Source organism: Elephantulus edwardii, unplaced genomic scaffold (assembly GCF_000299155.1).
Source record: "Elephantulus edwardii isolate Elephantulus edwardi_28Jun2011 unplaced genomic scaffold, EleEdw1.0 scaffold00144, whole genome shotgun sequence".
Taxonomy (NCBI): domain Eukaryota; kingdom Metazoa; phylum Chordata; class Mammalia; order Macroscelidea; family Macroscelididae; genus Elephantulus; species Elephantulus edwardii.
The window spans coordinates 6466669-6482518 of NW_006399894.1; the positions used below are offsets into that span (position 1 = coordinate 6466669).

General features: G+C 37.4%; 1 protein-coding gene across 1 annotated transcript in view; it reads right to left on the reverse strand.

The window, feature by feature from the left end:
- CCSER1 (coiled-coil serine-rich protein 1) overlaps positions 1–15850 on the reverse strand; it is a 1860678-nt gene that overhangs the window by 877984 nt on the left and 966844 nt on the right. The window lies entirely within an intron of this gene.

The following is a 15850-nucleotide window of genomic DNA, read 5'->3' on the forward strand; positions in this document are numbered from 1 at the left end:
GCATTGACACATTGACTGAAACAATAGTGCAGGATAAGACAATGTTCAGATCTGTTGTTCACCGGGTTGCTATGATTTAGATTACTCAACTTGACACCACCTAACAACAACAATAGCATGAGTAATAGCCTTCAATATGGATAAGTAAATATTACAATAATGCCTCACAGTAAAATTAACTGGTACCTTCTTTTTTATCGATAGTAGCATACACTTTCGAATTCTTCCCCCCAAAGAAAGGAAATATTTATGAGTTACTGGCTACTTAACAGTCTGAAATTAATTGACCTTTATGAGGAAAAAGTTGGAGTTTTGGAAATGCTACACAATTGGTAGGGAAAAAAAGTTATATAAATACAATAAAAAGAGAAACTTGTAACAGATTATGATGTAATCACAAAATACTCTTTCAGAATGGCATAGAATCTCCTCTTCCAATTTTTTATTTTCACAGATTAGAAGAAAAAAAGAAATCATGCTTTAAAGAGGTTAATTGATTTGCTCTACATACTTTTATTTTACTCCAGAAAATATAGAAATCAAGACTGTTTTTTTTTTAAAAATCCCAATTTTTAGCATATCTGATGTACCCTACAGTTGTGTAGTTGAGATGTCTGCAATTTCTGCTAAATTCTTCATATGTTGGATTTCATATATCCAATTCATTACTCCCCTTTCAACTTGAAATTCAGAAAGCTTCTTTCTATTCACAGAAAGGAAAGCCCTTCATAAGTCCTGTGTCAATATCTCTAGATCCCAAGTGGTCCTTAGTTTTCCCTTTCTTCCTGTTTAGAACTTAGTTGTCTAAGGGACACATGCAAAGATCTATTTGTCCAACTTACTGAAAGAGATCCACATTTGTTCTCATTTCCAAGAAAGGTAGTCCAACAGAAAGTGGAACTTATGAACAATACTGTATACAAGGAAAATGTTGTTAAAGACCATCCAAAAATTACTTGAACAGCACTTTGACAGAGAAATGCCAGAGGTTCAAGGTGGGTTTAGAAGAGGCCATCCTGCCAAGGATATTATTGCTAATGTCAGACAAATTATGGCTGAAGACAGAGAATATTGGAAAAATTTATGCTTGTGTTTTATTGACTATAAGAAAGCATTAGATTGTGTGGATCATAACAAACTATGATTAACATTTAGAAGAATAGAAATTTCAGAGCACTAAACTGTGCTTAAATAAAGGCTATACCTATTACAACAAATTATGGTTGACTCTGAGAAGAAAGGGAATCCCAGAACACTTGATTGTGTTTGGACCAAGAGGCAATCATCAGGACAGAGCAAGAAACATGCATGGTTCAAAATCAGGAAGGGTGTACACCAGGGATGTGTCCTATCTCCCTATTTTTTAAGTCTATGTGCAGAACAGATTATGTGGGAGGCTGGGCTCTATAAGGAGGTATGAGTGGCATCAGAGTTGGAGGAAGACTCATCATCAATCTGCATCATGCAGATGACACAACCCTGTTTGCTGAAACTGAGGAGGACCTGAAGCACTTGCTTCAGAAGGTCAAGTACTGCAGTCTTCAATATGGATTGAAGTTCAACCTGAAGAAAACAAAGATTCTAACCACTACGCCAATTGGCAGCATCATTATGCATGATGAAGATATTGAGATTGTTAATAGCTTTAGTTTGCTTGGCTCCACAATCAACACTCTTGGTACCAGCAGCCAGGAAATTAAAAGGCATATTAAATTTGGAAAGTCTGCTGTTACAGACCTTTTCAAAGTACTGAAGAACAATAATGTCAATCTGGAGAATAAGGTGAATCTGATCTAGGTCATAGTCTTCACCATTACTTGCTATATGTCAGAAAGCTGAACAATCTAGGGATGATAAAAGACTTGAATATACCATGGACTGCTAGGAGAACAAACATTTTCATCCTAAAGAGGGTGAGACCAGGCTACTCCTTGGAGGCAAGGATTCTGAAGCTTTGTCTGACATACTTTGGACATGTTTTAAGGAGGGACCAGTCCTTCGAGAGGGATGTCATGTTTGAGAGGATGGAACGACAGCGTAAGAGAGGAAGACCCTCGATAAGATGGATTGATTCAGTGACTGGGGTAAAGGTATAGGAGTGTCAGATACAAAAGATTGGCACAATATATAGCAATGTTTAAGGCTGTTGTACGTAGGCTCACTATAAATTGCAGGTTACTTGATGGCACATAATAACAATAACAACAAGAACAAAAAACTCTTGATCGAACAGAATAAGAACTCTGTGTGGTTGAAAATTAGGAATGATTGTGTCACATCTGTATCCTTTCTCCATAATTATTCAATCTGCATGCTGAGCAAACCATCCAAGAAGCTGGACTTTATGAAGAAAAGTCTCGCACAAGGATTAGAGGAAGGCTCATCAACAACCTATGTTATGAAGATTACACAAGCTTGCTTGCTGATAGTGCTGCAGAGGATCAAGGACTGAAGCCTTCAATAGAGATAACACCTAAATAACAAAAATGAGGTGTTGGAGAAGAGTACTTAATATTCCATGGACTGCCAAAAAAAAAAACCAAAAAACCAGATATGTTTTGGATAAAGTGAAACCAGAGTGTTCCTCGGAGGCAAAGTTAATGAAGTTTCACCTCACATATTTTGCGGATGTTGTTAGCAGAGGCTATTCCTTGCCTGAAAACATCATGTTAGGAAAGGTGGAGGGTCAGTTATGGAAAGGAGCATCTTCAATGAATGGACTAATGCAGTGTCCATGGCAAAGGACTAAAATACATTGAGGATCATGAAGATGGTGCAACATAGGATGAGGATGGTGCAACAAAGGATCAAATTTAGCTCTATTGGTCATGAGGTAGCTATAAAGTCATATTCAACTCAATGGCACTTACCAACAACAAAAGTCAGTAAAGTAAACATTTCAAGTCCTAAGTCACAGTAAGCTTAATTAAAATGTTTCTTGGCTTCCTTAGTCACAGTAAGCTTATTTTAAATGTTTCTTGGCTTCCATATTCAACAGAGAACATTCTAATCATTGTAAAATGTTAATTGGACAGTGTTGGTGTCTCAGTTCAACTAATTTTAAAATTGTCTCCTTTAGTTTATCTAAGCATATTTACATCTTCACAGCTTTTTAAAAGAATATCCCTCAACACTGAATACCCTTTGACATTGAATACCAGCATGCCAATTTCTAGGTTCTTTTGGCACACTTGCTGAAACTCATTGCTTTAGAGTCATGAACAACTCATAGCTGACCCCCCAGAAGAGTTTCAAGAAGCTATAACATGAGAGGAAATTATCTTTCTCCCAGGAGCCTCTGGTGAATTCAAGCTTCCAGAGAGTCATCACTTTTCAGTTAGCAATACAACTCTGCTGAGTAGGCCACCAGAGCTCCCCAGAACATAAGGATTATTATTGTTGATAGGTGCCATTGAGTCAATCATAACTCATAGAGACCCCATGAAGAGAAGATCCGAAACATGTCCTATCCCACTCCCACCTTCATGATTTCTAACATGCTCAAATCCATTGCTGCAGCAGTTATTTCAATCAATCTTATTGAGAGTCTTCTTCTAGCATATAATGAAGTCATCAATTAAAGAGCCTCTTCTTGTGCTTCCCTAAGTATATGGATAGATTATCTTTTCTATCCAGTTTAACATAAACTTATGGTAGTTCAGTAGACTTTTACTCATATACACCCTCCAACTGGTTTCTAGGAGACTTCCCACCTTTCTCCCAAGAAGCAGCAGATGGATTTGAACCACTAGTCTTTGAATAGCACAACACACTACCTGTCCCGGTCATTCACGCTAAGGGACCCCATAGCTAGACCTTGGAGAGTCCAGAGCTCCTCCCATGATCGTCCTCCAGCTCCAGGCCTACACTGGCCTGGCCACCTCGCCACTGCCTCCTGGGAAGCCAATTACCTGCCATGGGTGAGCTAGGCCATTAGTGGGGAGGTTCTTCAGGGCTCTATATGTCGCTTTTGCCCCAGCCTGCATTCGGTGCCCCATTTCTTGGTGGCATTTGCCGACGGGAACCTCAGCTGTGCTTGCTTATACCGTGGATCCCTCCCACTTTTGCATCACAACTTCAGCCTCAACATTGTCAAGAACCTTGTGTTTACCTATGTCTCCTCCTTGGAGGACTTCACCATTTACCAGAATGCTTCCATTGTTGTGTTCATCTCATCCCTCAGTCACATTCTTCTCACCTGTATTCTCTGGCAGCTAAGAAGCACACAGTAAGACAGGAGGAATGAAAATCATACAGCTGGAAGCAGAGGCTCTTCATCATCAACTTCATCTCCTCACCACTGGCTGTCTACTTTTAGTACAACATGTACTGTGACCCTGGAGTATATACCATCTTTCTGACACTGTTGTGCTAACCAACACGGTATCCCATTCCACATGACAGCATGATGGTACTTCGGAAACAATGAACTCTCATTTCACCCCAACCAGAAGACACAAGATTCGGAATGTTTCTTTCTCCAGATGATCAGGGGAAGAAGCCCCAATGCCCAGAAACAAGATGATACTTTGGCCTTCTCTACTTGTGTAATTCATTCATAACCACTGTCACTGAAATTGGGGAACATCAATTTATTGGTCTGTAAATTTGCTGTAAAGAGGTAACTCATGGTTGCTTCGATGCTAAATACTTTGACACTGAAGTTTCAAATGTGGAAATAGTTACCCATGGTGTACAGTGTTTGGTGGAATTCTCAAATTAAAACAGGTTTGGAAGCAGGAGTGGCACCTACTTTCAAAATAGCTTGTCTCTGGAAGCTATGAACTCAGAGAAACGGTGAAAGTTATATGTGTTCAGGACTTTCATTCATAGGATCACTATGAGTTGTCTATGACCAGGTGGCACTTGACAGTGTAACAATTCATCTTAAATCCACAGCATTTTCTCCCCATGCAGTTTTACACTTGACATATCTTAAGGCCTACAGTGCACATCTACACCTACAGGCCACAGTCCCTGCTAAGTTTGCCTTAGTGTTCTGGTCCTGACATATACTTTTGGTGAATGTCCTTGGAGTATATACTCTTTCCCATCTAAGCTAAGTGTTTCCATATGTATAATGGGGGATGGGTAGGCTCTATCTTTATATGATGTATGTGGTTTTGATGCCGCTGATGCAGGTGAGCTGTATCTCAGTGATGATCTACTCCAGAAAAGAAACCCAGAACAACATATATCTCTCTTCACCTCCAAAATCTCTGGCATATAGACAACTTTTCCCCTCTGCAAAGGTGTGGGGAGGAGGTGTCAGAATCAAGATTTCCATCCCCAAATGGGCTTCCTGGTATTCACCACTATTATCTCTACTGTCCCAGGCCATGAGATCTTTTGGTTGTATATTTTCTTTCAAAAAAAGAATAACCACAGCACATAATGAATGTCACCAGAGTGCCTTAATACACACATGTTTTAATAATTTAAATCCACAAGCTACTCTGGAGGAGAAAGACAGACAATATCCTCCTGTGTAATATACTGCCTCAGAAAACCCACTGGAGGGCCAGCTATAAGTCAGTTTCAACTGAATGATACACAACAATGAAAAACATACAGTGGTATAGTTTTGTTTTTGTTATATGAGTCCCTTAACAAGTATCTTCAGTAATTGTATTCATTCGGATGTAAAAACAAAAAAAGTATATTATAAAAGTTCTACTAAAGCTACTGAGATGAGTCAAAATAAATCGTAAGCCTAAAATTGCTTTTGATACCACGAGTGTGATTCCATTTAAAGTGAAAAAAAGACAAGGAAACAAACACATAGGCAGACAGACAATCATTTCATTTTACCTTGTACTGTGAAAAGAATCACTCAGTAATCTTTTCCCAGGCCTTGTTTTGAATATATTTCAGTGAATTTGCATCCGATTTTATCCTCATTTGTATGCTAACATTAATTATGAAATTTTTAGATGACTATGACTCTTTTTAGTGGAGCTTTTAGAACTAAGTAACTTCATTCTTCTCCTGGATCTTCATTTTTTTGTTTGCTGGAGCTTATAATTATCTTGAACATAGTATTAATATGTATTAAAGCTTCTAAACGATGTTTCTGCTACATTGTGATGTGATGCAAAAGCATTCCCTCTGGTTATAGCTGCATCTGTCTCAAACCAATAATCTAATTTTTCAGATCCATGGGGAACCATGCTCATTATATTCACCAGGTTTAGGGCTTCAAGAATTAATTTTCTTTCTGGACACATGAATAATCAAGGGACTGTTAACAAGCTCCAAAGAAACAAGTATATTGTTTTTGCATTTCAGTAGAGCAATACATGACCCAATAACACTGTATTGTTAACATGTATGCTGTCTTCTGTTCAATTTATTATTTATTGATGTATATGTTAATATATATATAGATATAAATGTGTGTGAATAATAAAATTAATATCAATGTGTATAATAAAATTACTATGTTAGTACATAATGTCAGATCTAATGACGGCAAGACATATGCTTTTGGTTATTTTATTTTGTTCTTTTGAGCATTTATTGAGGTATTTATAAAGTATTTGCTTTAACAGAAACACTGTCTCCTCTAAATTTTATCATGTTGTTTTTGTTGTTGTGTACTTTCAAGTCAGAACTGACCAATAGCTGACCTTCAACTGGGTTTTCAGAGGCAATTAATCACATAGTAGGGGATTGCCAATCTTTCTCCTGAGGAGTAACTGGTGGATTTGAACTGCATACCTTTGGGATTGCAGCTCAGCTTCTTAACTTTAGGCCACTTGGTCATATCAGAAACATTTTACCTACAATTTCTTTTCATTAGCTTCATAGTCTAAACAATTTAAAAAGGGATATTATTTTAATTGCCTCTGAAACTGATTGGAGGGTCAGCTATAAGTGGGTTCTGACATAAAAGCACATAACAACAAGCAGTAGAGTCACTGTCACATATTTTGGGCCTTTTGTCAGAGATGGAATGTCAGAGAATGGAGTGACAGTGGAAACGGTGTCAGGTGTGTCAGAGATGATGAGGTTGCCTCAGGATGGACAAGAGTCGTAGGATCACTGTGAGTCATTGTTGACTTGACGGCACGTAACAACAAAAATGACATAGGGTCACTGTGAGTCAAAATCTACTCCGCAGCAGTAGATTTGATATTTTCATTTATATACAAGAAAAAAAAAACAACAACAAAAACCCAACAACCCAGGGGCTACTTTCTTTCTGATTAAAGGGAAAGAAAACCATCATCTATATCGATAAACATACCAGATATTTACTAACATAGTATTTTTATTATCTTATAGTTACAAACTTTTTCTCAGTATGCAAATAGGTATGGAGAAAGGATACTACCCTGACACGCTCTTCGTAATTTTAAACTATGCAGTGTTCAATTGCTCTATTTGTACAATAGCCTTCTAGTCTAAGTATAGTTTTCATATTAACACAATTAAGTGCTCAGAGACTCCCATTCTTCTCTATATCATCCTAAACTTGTTTTGATCAATACAGTCAAATGCCTTTGCATAGTCAATAAATCACAAATAGACATCATTCTTCTGGTATTCTTTACTTTCAGCCAGGATCTATCTGGCATCAGCAATGATATTCCTGGTGTCATGGACTCTTCTAACTTCTATTTGAATTAGTGACAATTCTACCTTAGTACTGTGCTGTTGTTGTTGTTGTTGTTGTTGTTATGTGTCGTCGAGTCACTTGCGACTCATAGTGACCCTATGTACAACAGCCCTAAACTCTGCTCTGTACTGTGCCAGTCGCACTGTCTCGGACACTCCCATCCCAATTATCCCAGTCACTGAATCAATCCACCTCATAGAGGGCCTTCCCTTCCTGCACTGTCCCTCCACGCTCCCAAGCATGATGTCCTTCTCCAAGGACCGGTCTCTCCTCACAACATGTCCAAAGTATGTTAGACGGAGCCTCAGAATCCTTGCCTCCAAGGAGCCATCCGGTTTAACCCTTTCCAGGGCAAATCTGTTTGTTTTCCTAGCAGTCCATGGTATTGTCAGTACTTTTCTCCAGCACCACAGCTCAAAGGCATCAATTCTCCTTCTATCCTCCTTGGTCATTGTCCAACTTTCTGATGCATAACAAGTGATTGCAAAGACCATGGCCTGTATCAGATGCACCTTAGTCTCCAGGGAGACACAATTGCTCTTCAGTACTCTGGAGAGGTCCCTAACAGCAGACTTTTCCATGGCAATGCGCCTTTTAATTTCCTGGCTACTGGTGCCAAGAGTGTTGACTCTGCAGCCAAGCAAACTAAAGCTGTGTATAATCTCAATATCTTCACCATCCACCCTGATGCTGCCAATTGTTCCAGTGGTGAGAATCTTTGTCTTCTTGACATTGAGCCTCAATCCATATTGGAGGCTGAAAATCAAAATGGCCGAACTCGCTCAGCATATCTTAAGCTCAAAGAACTGAAGAACAAATTCAAACCTGGAGTTGCTATAATCAAGGATGCTTTTGGCAGAATGTTAAATGATCCAGGAAGTATTAAATGAAGATGGAAAGAATATACTGAGTCACTGTCAGTACTGTGCTAGCCATTTTCAAATGATCTTCAGCAGTATCTTGCTTGCATGTGAAATAATGTTATTGTTCAATAGTTTTTACATTCTGTTGGATGACCTTTCTTGGGAATGGGAACAAGTATAGATCTCTTCGATCCATTGGCAAGACAAGTGTACTTCAAATTTCCAGGCATAGACTGGTGAGTATATCCAGGCTGCATTTGCTAACTGAAAAGAGTCAAATGGTATCCCATCAATTCCCAGCATCTTATATTTTTGCCAATGCCTTCAGTGATGTTTCTACTTCCTCTCTCATTACCATTGGTTCCTACTCATATGGTATTTGCTGAAATTTTTCAGTGTCAGTCTATTGTTTTTAGTACAGTGATTCTGCGTATTTTCTCATCATGTGATGTTTTCTGGGTTATTTCACATTATTACCCATAGCATCCTTCCATATTGTGTCTCAAGGCTTAATTTTTTTTTCTGTTCTTTCAGCATGAGAAATACAAAGTGAGTTCTTCCCTCTTTATTCTCTAGTGCCAGCTCTCTGCACATTCCATTATAATGCTTTGTCTTCTCAAGCTTCCCGTTAAAATCTTCTGCTCAGATATTTTACTTTGTCTTTTTTTTTTTCTCTTTTGTGTTGGCCTCCCTTCTTCTATGAACAGAAATGTGGCATCTGGATCAGAGGGTCATCAATAACCTGTGTTATGCAGGTGCTGAGACAATTGTGCTTGCTGAAACTAAGGAGGACTTGAAGCACTTGTTGCAGAAGTTCAAGGAATGCATCCTTCAACATGGTTTGCATCTCAATGTCAGGATATTGGACAGAGTAATGTAAATTTTGGCAAATTAATTTTGAACTCTGTAATGACCAACTGGCTTAATGCCATCTCTGGGCACTTTCTAGCAGAAAAAATGCCTCTTATTTTCATCTTTATTGCCTAATAAACCATATATTTTTATTAGTATCTTCCATCTAATGGTGCATAAAACATGGCTTCTGCCTTTAAACAATACTGCTTAATTCTGCCTAATAGTCTTTTAAACTTTACATTACGCTATTAACTCAGAAAGTATTTACAGGATAAGAGCTGAAATGGTATAGAGTGATATTTATTTGAAGAATAATAAGCCCACCTACTATTTTGTGTACGTAAACCAAACAACTTTACTTCCTACCATTAGAAAAAGGCCTCATGCTTTTGGAGCATTTTACTAGTTAAAGTGTATTTTAAATCACGTCTTTTGCATGCATTTCATTATGCTGATATACAATGAGAACACAAATATTCCAGGACAGTAGTAAAATGTAGTTCAATTAAATGTTCAAAATTCACTGACACATAGACAAATAAATAGTAACAGTAACCTCAGAAAATAAATAAAACATGATTTTTTTAATTCCCTTTCCTTTAAAGCCTTTTTTTTATAATAACTACTAACCCTTCAAATTGCACTATAATTTTTAATAAGGGTAAATAATAAATGATAAATTATAGACATAGAAAATAAAATACAACATAAATATAGAAGTCGAAAGGAAAAGCAATTCAACTTCCCAAGTTGCTCCTAGGAAGAATGACGAACAGTCTCATCTCATAAAGGTTTATAGCCTTGGAAATTCAACCTGAGGGTCACTGTAAGTGAGAACTCACAGTACGGCAGTGTTTTATTGTTGTTATTATTATTGAGGGGACAGACACTTTTTATAGATTAAAGTGTACAGAGTGATGTGTAAAGCAAGATGTTAAATACATTCCGTTTAGCAAATGATGCTCTAAAAGTGCTTAATTTTGTGGCAATTTCATTTTATGCTTAATCTTAAAATAATAGAATGTATTTCTCTAGTCATTCAGAGCTATTTACATGAAAGTCAAAAGTAATTCATTGGAAAGCCAAATTATAAATGTAATGGAACAGCAAAGACTCTATCATGTTTGTTATTCAGATTGTTCCTCTCTCTTCCCCTACCATAATCCTCAGTTAGCACATGCTTATTCCTAGAAAAGGAATACTCTGAGACAAAAACGAAAGGATAAATGAATAAAAACTAAACCAAACACACACATACTCCACCAAAACCCTAAAGAGGATAACCAATCCGTTATCAAGAGCTGTTCAGAGAATAGGTCCATTACAACTATGAAACTGTGTATCACAAAGGTCAAAGAAAGTAATCATCTTTTTAGCAATTTCTTCTGGGCGCTCCATGTGTTTCTGTTGCAATAAACATATGCAAAATTCTAGTTTTCTGTTGAACAGTTAGTTCTTATAGAGAACACAAGTTTTTAAAAAATTCCTCAGCTTAGTAAAAAAACAATGTCAGCCCTCACAAAAGGACATTCTACCAGCACCATTTGCAGTAGCACCAAAAAAGTGACATTGGTATGTGTAGGTGGGGACAGACTAGCACATTCCCAGAATTCATGACTTTGCATGGTTTTTTGAAGCTTCAGTATCTAAAGTCACTGTCACTTCAAAGGGTGAGACCAGAAGCTAGAAATGGAATGCATGAAGTGAAAACAGGAGATGCTGCATATATTTCAAAGCATAGATGAGGTGTGCCCTGAAGATTCTCATACATAGAAAGCATGGCTTTAAAGAGGTGAGATACAACCAGGGGAAAAAATGCTTTAATTTTATGATTATAACTCTCTTTCATTTTTTTTTAAGTTTTCAAGGTGGAAATCATATAAAACACAAAATAGACAAACATGTTCTCAAAAATACTTAAAACTGTTAGATGAAGGGTATAAGATTTCCTTCATTATATTCAAAATATTGAGCATGTACCTGTCCTCATAAAGTAATTCTGTAGAAAGAACTTTAACAGGAATAATATTTAATCTTAGAAATTTTCTTCACCAGGAAGAACTTCAAGTTGCTCTAAAAGAATTGGCAAAAATAAGGGAGCTCTGGTTGCCTAGTTTCAAGAAGTTGAGCTGCAGTCCTAGGAGTATGAGGTTCAAATCCACCATACGCTTTGCTGGAGAAGGAGGGGCAATTTTTTCCTGTACCAGTCAGATCAAATTTGACAGTACATGCACACAAAATAGTAAAAGAAAGGAAAAAAAAAGATAAAAGAATTGGCAAAAATCAAGGCCCCAGAAATATATGGCATACCAATTGACATATTACAACAGTCACTGTCCCAGATGCCCTTTCCAAGTTCTGCCAGGAAACCTGGAGGACAACCACCTCGCCAATTGAGTGGAAGAGATCCATATTTGTCTCCATTTCAAAGACAGGTGATCCAACAGAGTGCAGAAATTATCAAACAATATCATTAGTATCCCATGCAAGTAAGATTATGCTGAAAATCATACACATCAACACATCAACAGAAAACTGCCAGAAGTGTAGGCTTGGTTTAGTAAGGACAATGGTACTAAGGATATTATAGCAAATATTAGATAGATCTTGGCTGAAAGCAGAGTGTGTCAGAGGAATATCAATCTAGGTTTCATTGACTATGCAAAGACGTTTGACTGTGTGCATCACAACAAACTGTGGCTGTCTCTGAGAAGAATGGGAATCCCAGAACACCTGATTTAGCTTATGTGAAAGCTGTACTTGGACGAGGAGGCACTCATCAGAACAGAGCAAGTAAACACTGTATGTTTCAAAACTGGAAGGGTATACACCAGGGATGTGTCATATCCCCATAACTTTTAAATCTACATGCAGAACAGATTATCTGGTGGCTGAAATCTATGAGGAAGAATGTGGCATAGGATTGGAGGGAGATGCATCAACAATCTGCATTATGCAGATGACATAACCTGCTTGCTAAAACAGAGGAGGACCTGAAGTGCTTGCTACAGATGGTCAAGGACTGCAGCCTTCAATATGGATTGACGTTCAATATTAAAAAAAAACAAAGATTCTCAACACTGGGCCAAGTGGCAGCATCATGACAGATGATGAAGAGATTGAGATTGTTAACTGATTCAGTTCCTTGCCTCCACAATCAACACTCTTAGTACTAGAATACAGGAATTAAAAGATGTATCACACTGGGAAAGTCTATCAAGAACTTCTCCAAGGTATTGAAGAGCAACAATGTCAGTCTGAAGTGTAAGGTGTGACTGATGCAGTACATAGTCTTTGCAGTTACTTGCTATTCATCAGAAAGCTGGACAATGATGACAGAAGGAGGATTGTTGCCTTTGAGCTGTCGTGCTGAATCAGAGTATTTATTGGATCTACCATGTACTGTTAGAACAAACTTATTTGCCCTACAGAAGGTGAGACTAGGTTGCTCCTTGGAGACAAGGATTCTGAATCTTTTTCTGACATACTTGCGGCATATTGCAAGGAAGGACCAATCCTTGGAGAGGGATATCATGCTTGATAGGGTGTGGGGCCAGTGCAAGAGAGAATGTCCCTTGATGAGACAGATTGATTCAGTAACTGGAGTAATAGGTGTAGGTGAGTTAAAGACAAGGTTGGCACAGGATACGGCAGTCAGTGGTATATTCCACACTCTTCTCCAGTACCACAGGTCAAAGGCGTCAATTTTCTTTCTAACATCCCTAGTCATTGTCCAGTTCTCTGATTCATAGCAAGCAATTGAGAAGACTATGTCCTGGATCAGGCACATGTTAGTTTTCAGACTGACATCATTGCTTTTCAGTACTCTGGAGAGGTCCCTGACAATGGACTTTCCCAACGAAATTCCTCTTTTAATTTCCTGATTGCTGGTACCCAGAGGGTTGATTGTGGAGCCAAGCAAACTAAAGCTGTTAACAATCTTAATCTCTTTACCATCTATACATATTATTGCTAATTAGTCCATTGGTGAGAATCTTTGTTTTCTTGATGTTGAGCTTCAATCCATATTTGAGTTTGCAGTCCTTGACCTTGTGCAGCAAGCACTTCAGGTCCTCCTGAGTTTCAGCAAATAGGGTTGTGTCATCTGCATGGCTGAACATACATTAGTTTTGTTTTGACATAGTGATTGCATATGTCTTATAGCTTTTCTCAATGTTTCTTTCACTACTTCATTTTAGCAAAAGAATCCTTCAATATTAAAGTTGAGGTTTCCCTTTCTCCTATTTTTCACCTTAAGAAAGACCCAGTATGTTCTTCTTTCTTTGCTTTTCTGAGTTGAGATCTTCATACATTTTATTATAATACTTTGTCTCTTTGTACTGACTGTTGAAATCTTCAGTGCAGCTCTTTCACACTTCATCATCTACTATATAGGATTTAATTATTCTATGTTAAAGAACAGTTTCAGAATTTCTTGTGATATTCATCTAAATATTTTCTGTATTTTAATGATGCTTTGTTTTCTTCATGAATAGTTTCTATATCTCATCTTCATGCACTAATATTCAAAGTTTAAAGTATTTTTTGTGATTGCCCCTTCATTTAGGTGAGATTCTATCTATCTATCTATCTATCTAGTTAGCTAGCTAGCTAGCTCTATATCTATTTATCTATGTTGTCCTTTAGCTCATACACTTGTTTTACTTTCTTCATCTTCTGTGTGAACTTGAGTCCTTTGTAGCCCACATGAATAGTCACAGTTGATGTTGTTGAAAACTGTTTTTCCTATGCATATTTTGTTGTTTTTACAGAGTTCTATCAGTGTTGTTTCTAGTAGAAAGGAAATCTTTTTCCATTGCTAATATTTATTGTTTCCAATTTTCAAATTTCAACCATCATTAATTACCAATACATCAAGTTTACATTTAATCCATGTCAGACTGCAGACATTGGAACACAACTTCAATTTCTTCATCTTTGGCATTAGTTGTTGGTGCATAATTTAGATTAATATTTATATTAACTGGTATTTATTATATATCTATGACCCATGGTGGACAGTGATTGCTGGAGCATCCCGACTAAAACAAGCCTGGATGCAGGAGTGGCATTCACTTCTGAAATGGCTTGCTTCTGGAAACTCTGTGTATGAATAGTGCTCAGGCCTTTCATTCATAGCGTAGTTATGAGTCATCAATAACTCGATGGCACCTAACAATAACAACAACAATGTATGTTATCCTATCACAGCACTGTACATTGAGATAAATCATGAAATATTCCCTTTTTTTGTGGTAACTTTTATACAATTACTCATCAGTTTGTCCTTCCCAGAATAGTAGACCATGTGATTATTGTATGAAATGCCACCAATATCAACCTATTTCTGCTCAGTAATTCCTAGGATATCAGTTAAATTATATACTGTTGGAGATGTTCCATATCAACTGTGAAGACTAGGCTAGGTGCTGACTGTGGAATGAACCAACAATCACACATATGTAACTACAAAGTGAAGAGAAAGATAATGAAAACAAATCCACAAGAACATGTTCTTGAGATGTCCCTTCTGAATGTGAAAACCATCTTAAAACAGGTCTGAATACTTGTAAGCTAATGAACGAAGACCAGACCAGATTAGCTATGTGAGGATAGCAAGAATATCGTGCATGAAGAATGCAAAAGGCCATTACAAAGACAGAGGAGGAAGAAAAGACCAAGATACATACCAGAAGAAACTCTAAATATTGGATTAGATTTCCAGGGAGTCAAAGAAAAGGGTGGAAATCAGGAGGTTTCAGAGTGGTAAAGACTTTAAATGGCAGCTCTGGAAAACAAAGCAAAATATTATAATGCAATGTGCAGAGAGCTGGAGTCAGAAAATCAAAAAGGGTGAACCCACTCCAGTATTTCTTAAGTTGAAGGAACTGAAGAACAATTTTAAACCTTCAGTGGTAATACTTAAGGATGTTATGAACAGAATATTGAATGGTTAAGAAGCCGCAAAAGAAGACAGAGGAAGTACAGAGGTCACTCTGCCAAAAAAGAATTGGCTAACACAGAAGAATTTCATGAAGCAACGTATGATCAAGAGTTAATGAAAGAGGAAGTTTAAGCTCCTCTGAAGGAATTGCAAAACTCAAGGCTACTGGAATTGATAAAATAATAATTGACATATTTAAACAAACTGATGCAAATGTGGACATGCTCACTAGGCTGTGCCAAGAAATATGGAAGACATCTCTGAACAATGGAATGGAAGAAAGCCATTTTTGTTCCAATTTCAAAAAAAAGGTGACCCAACAGAGTGTGAGAATGATTGAACAATATTACTAATTAAACATGCAAGCAAAATCCTGCTGAAGATTATAAAAAAACTATTGGAAGAGTGAGTGCTTTAACAGACTACTACCAAAAATGGAGGCTGGGTTTAGAAGAGGCCATGGCACTAGAGACATTATCACCAATATCAGATGGGTCTTGGCTAAAAGCGGAGAGTACCAGAGGAATATCTATCTGTATTTAATTGACTAAGCAAAGGCAATTAACT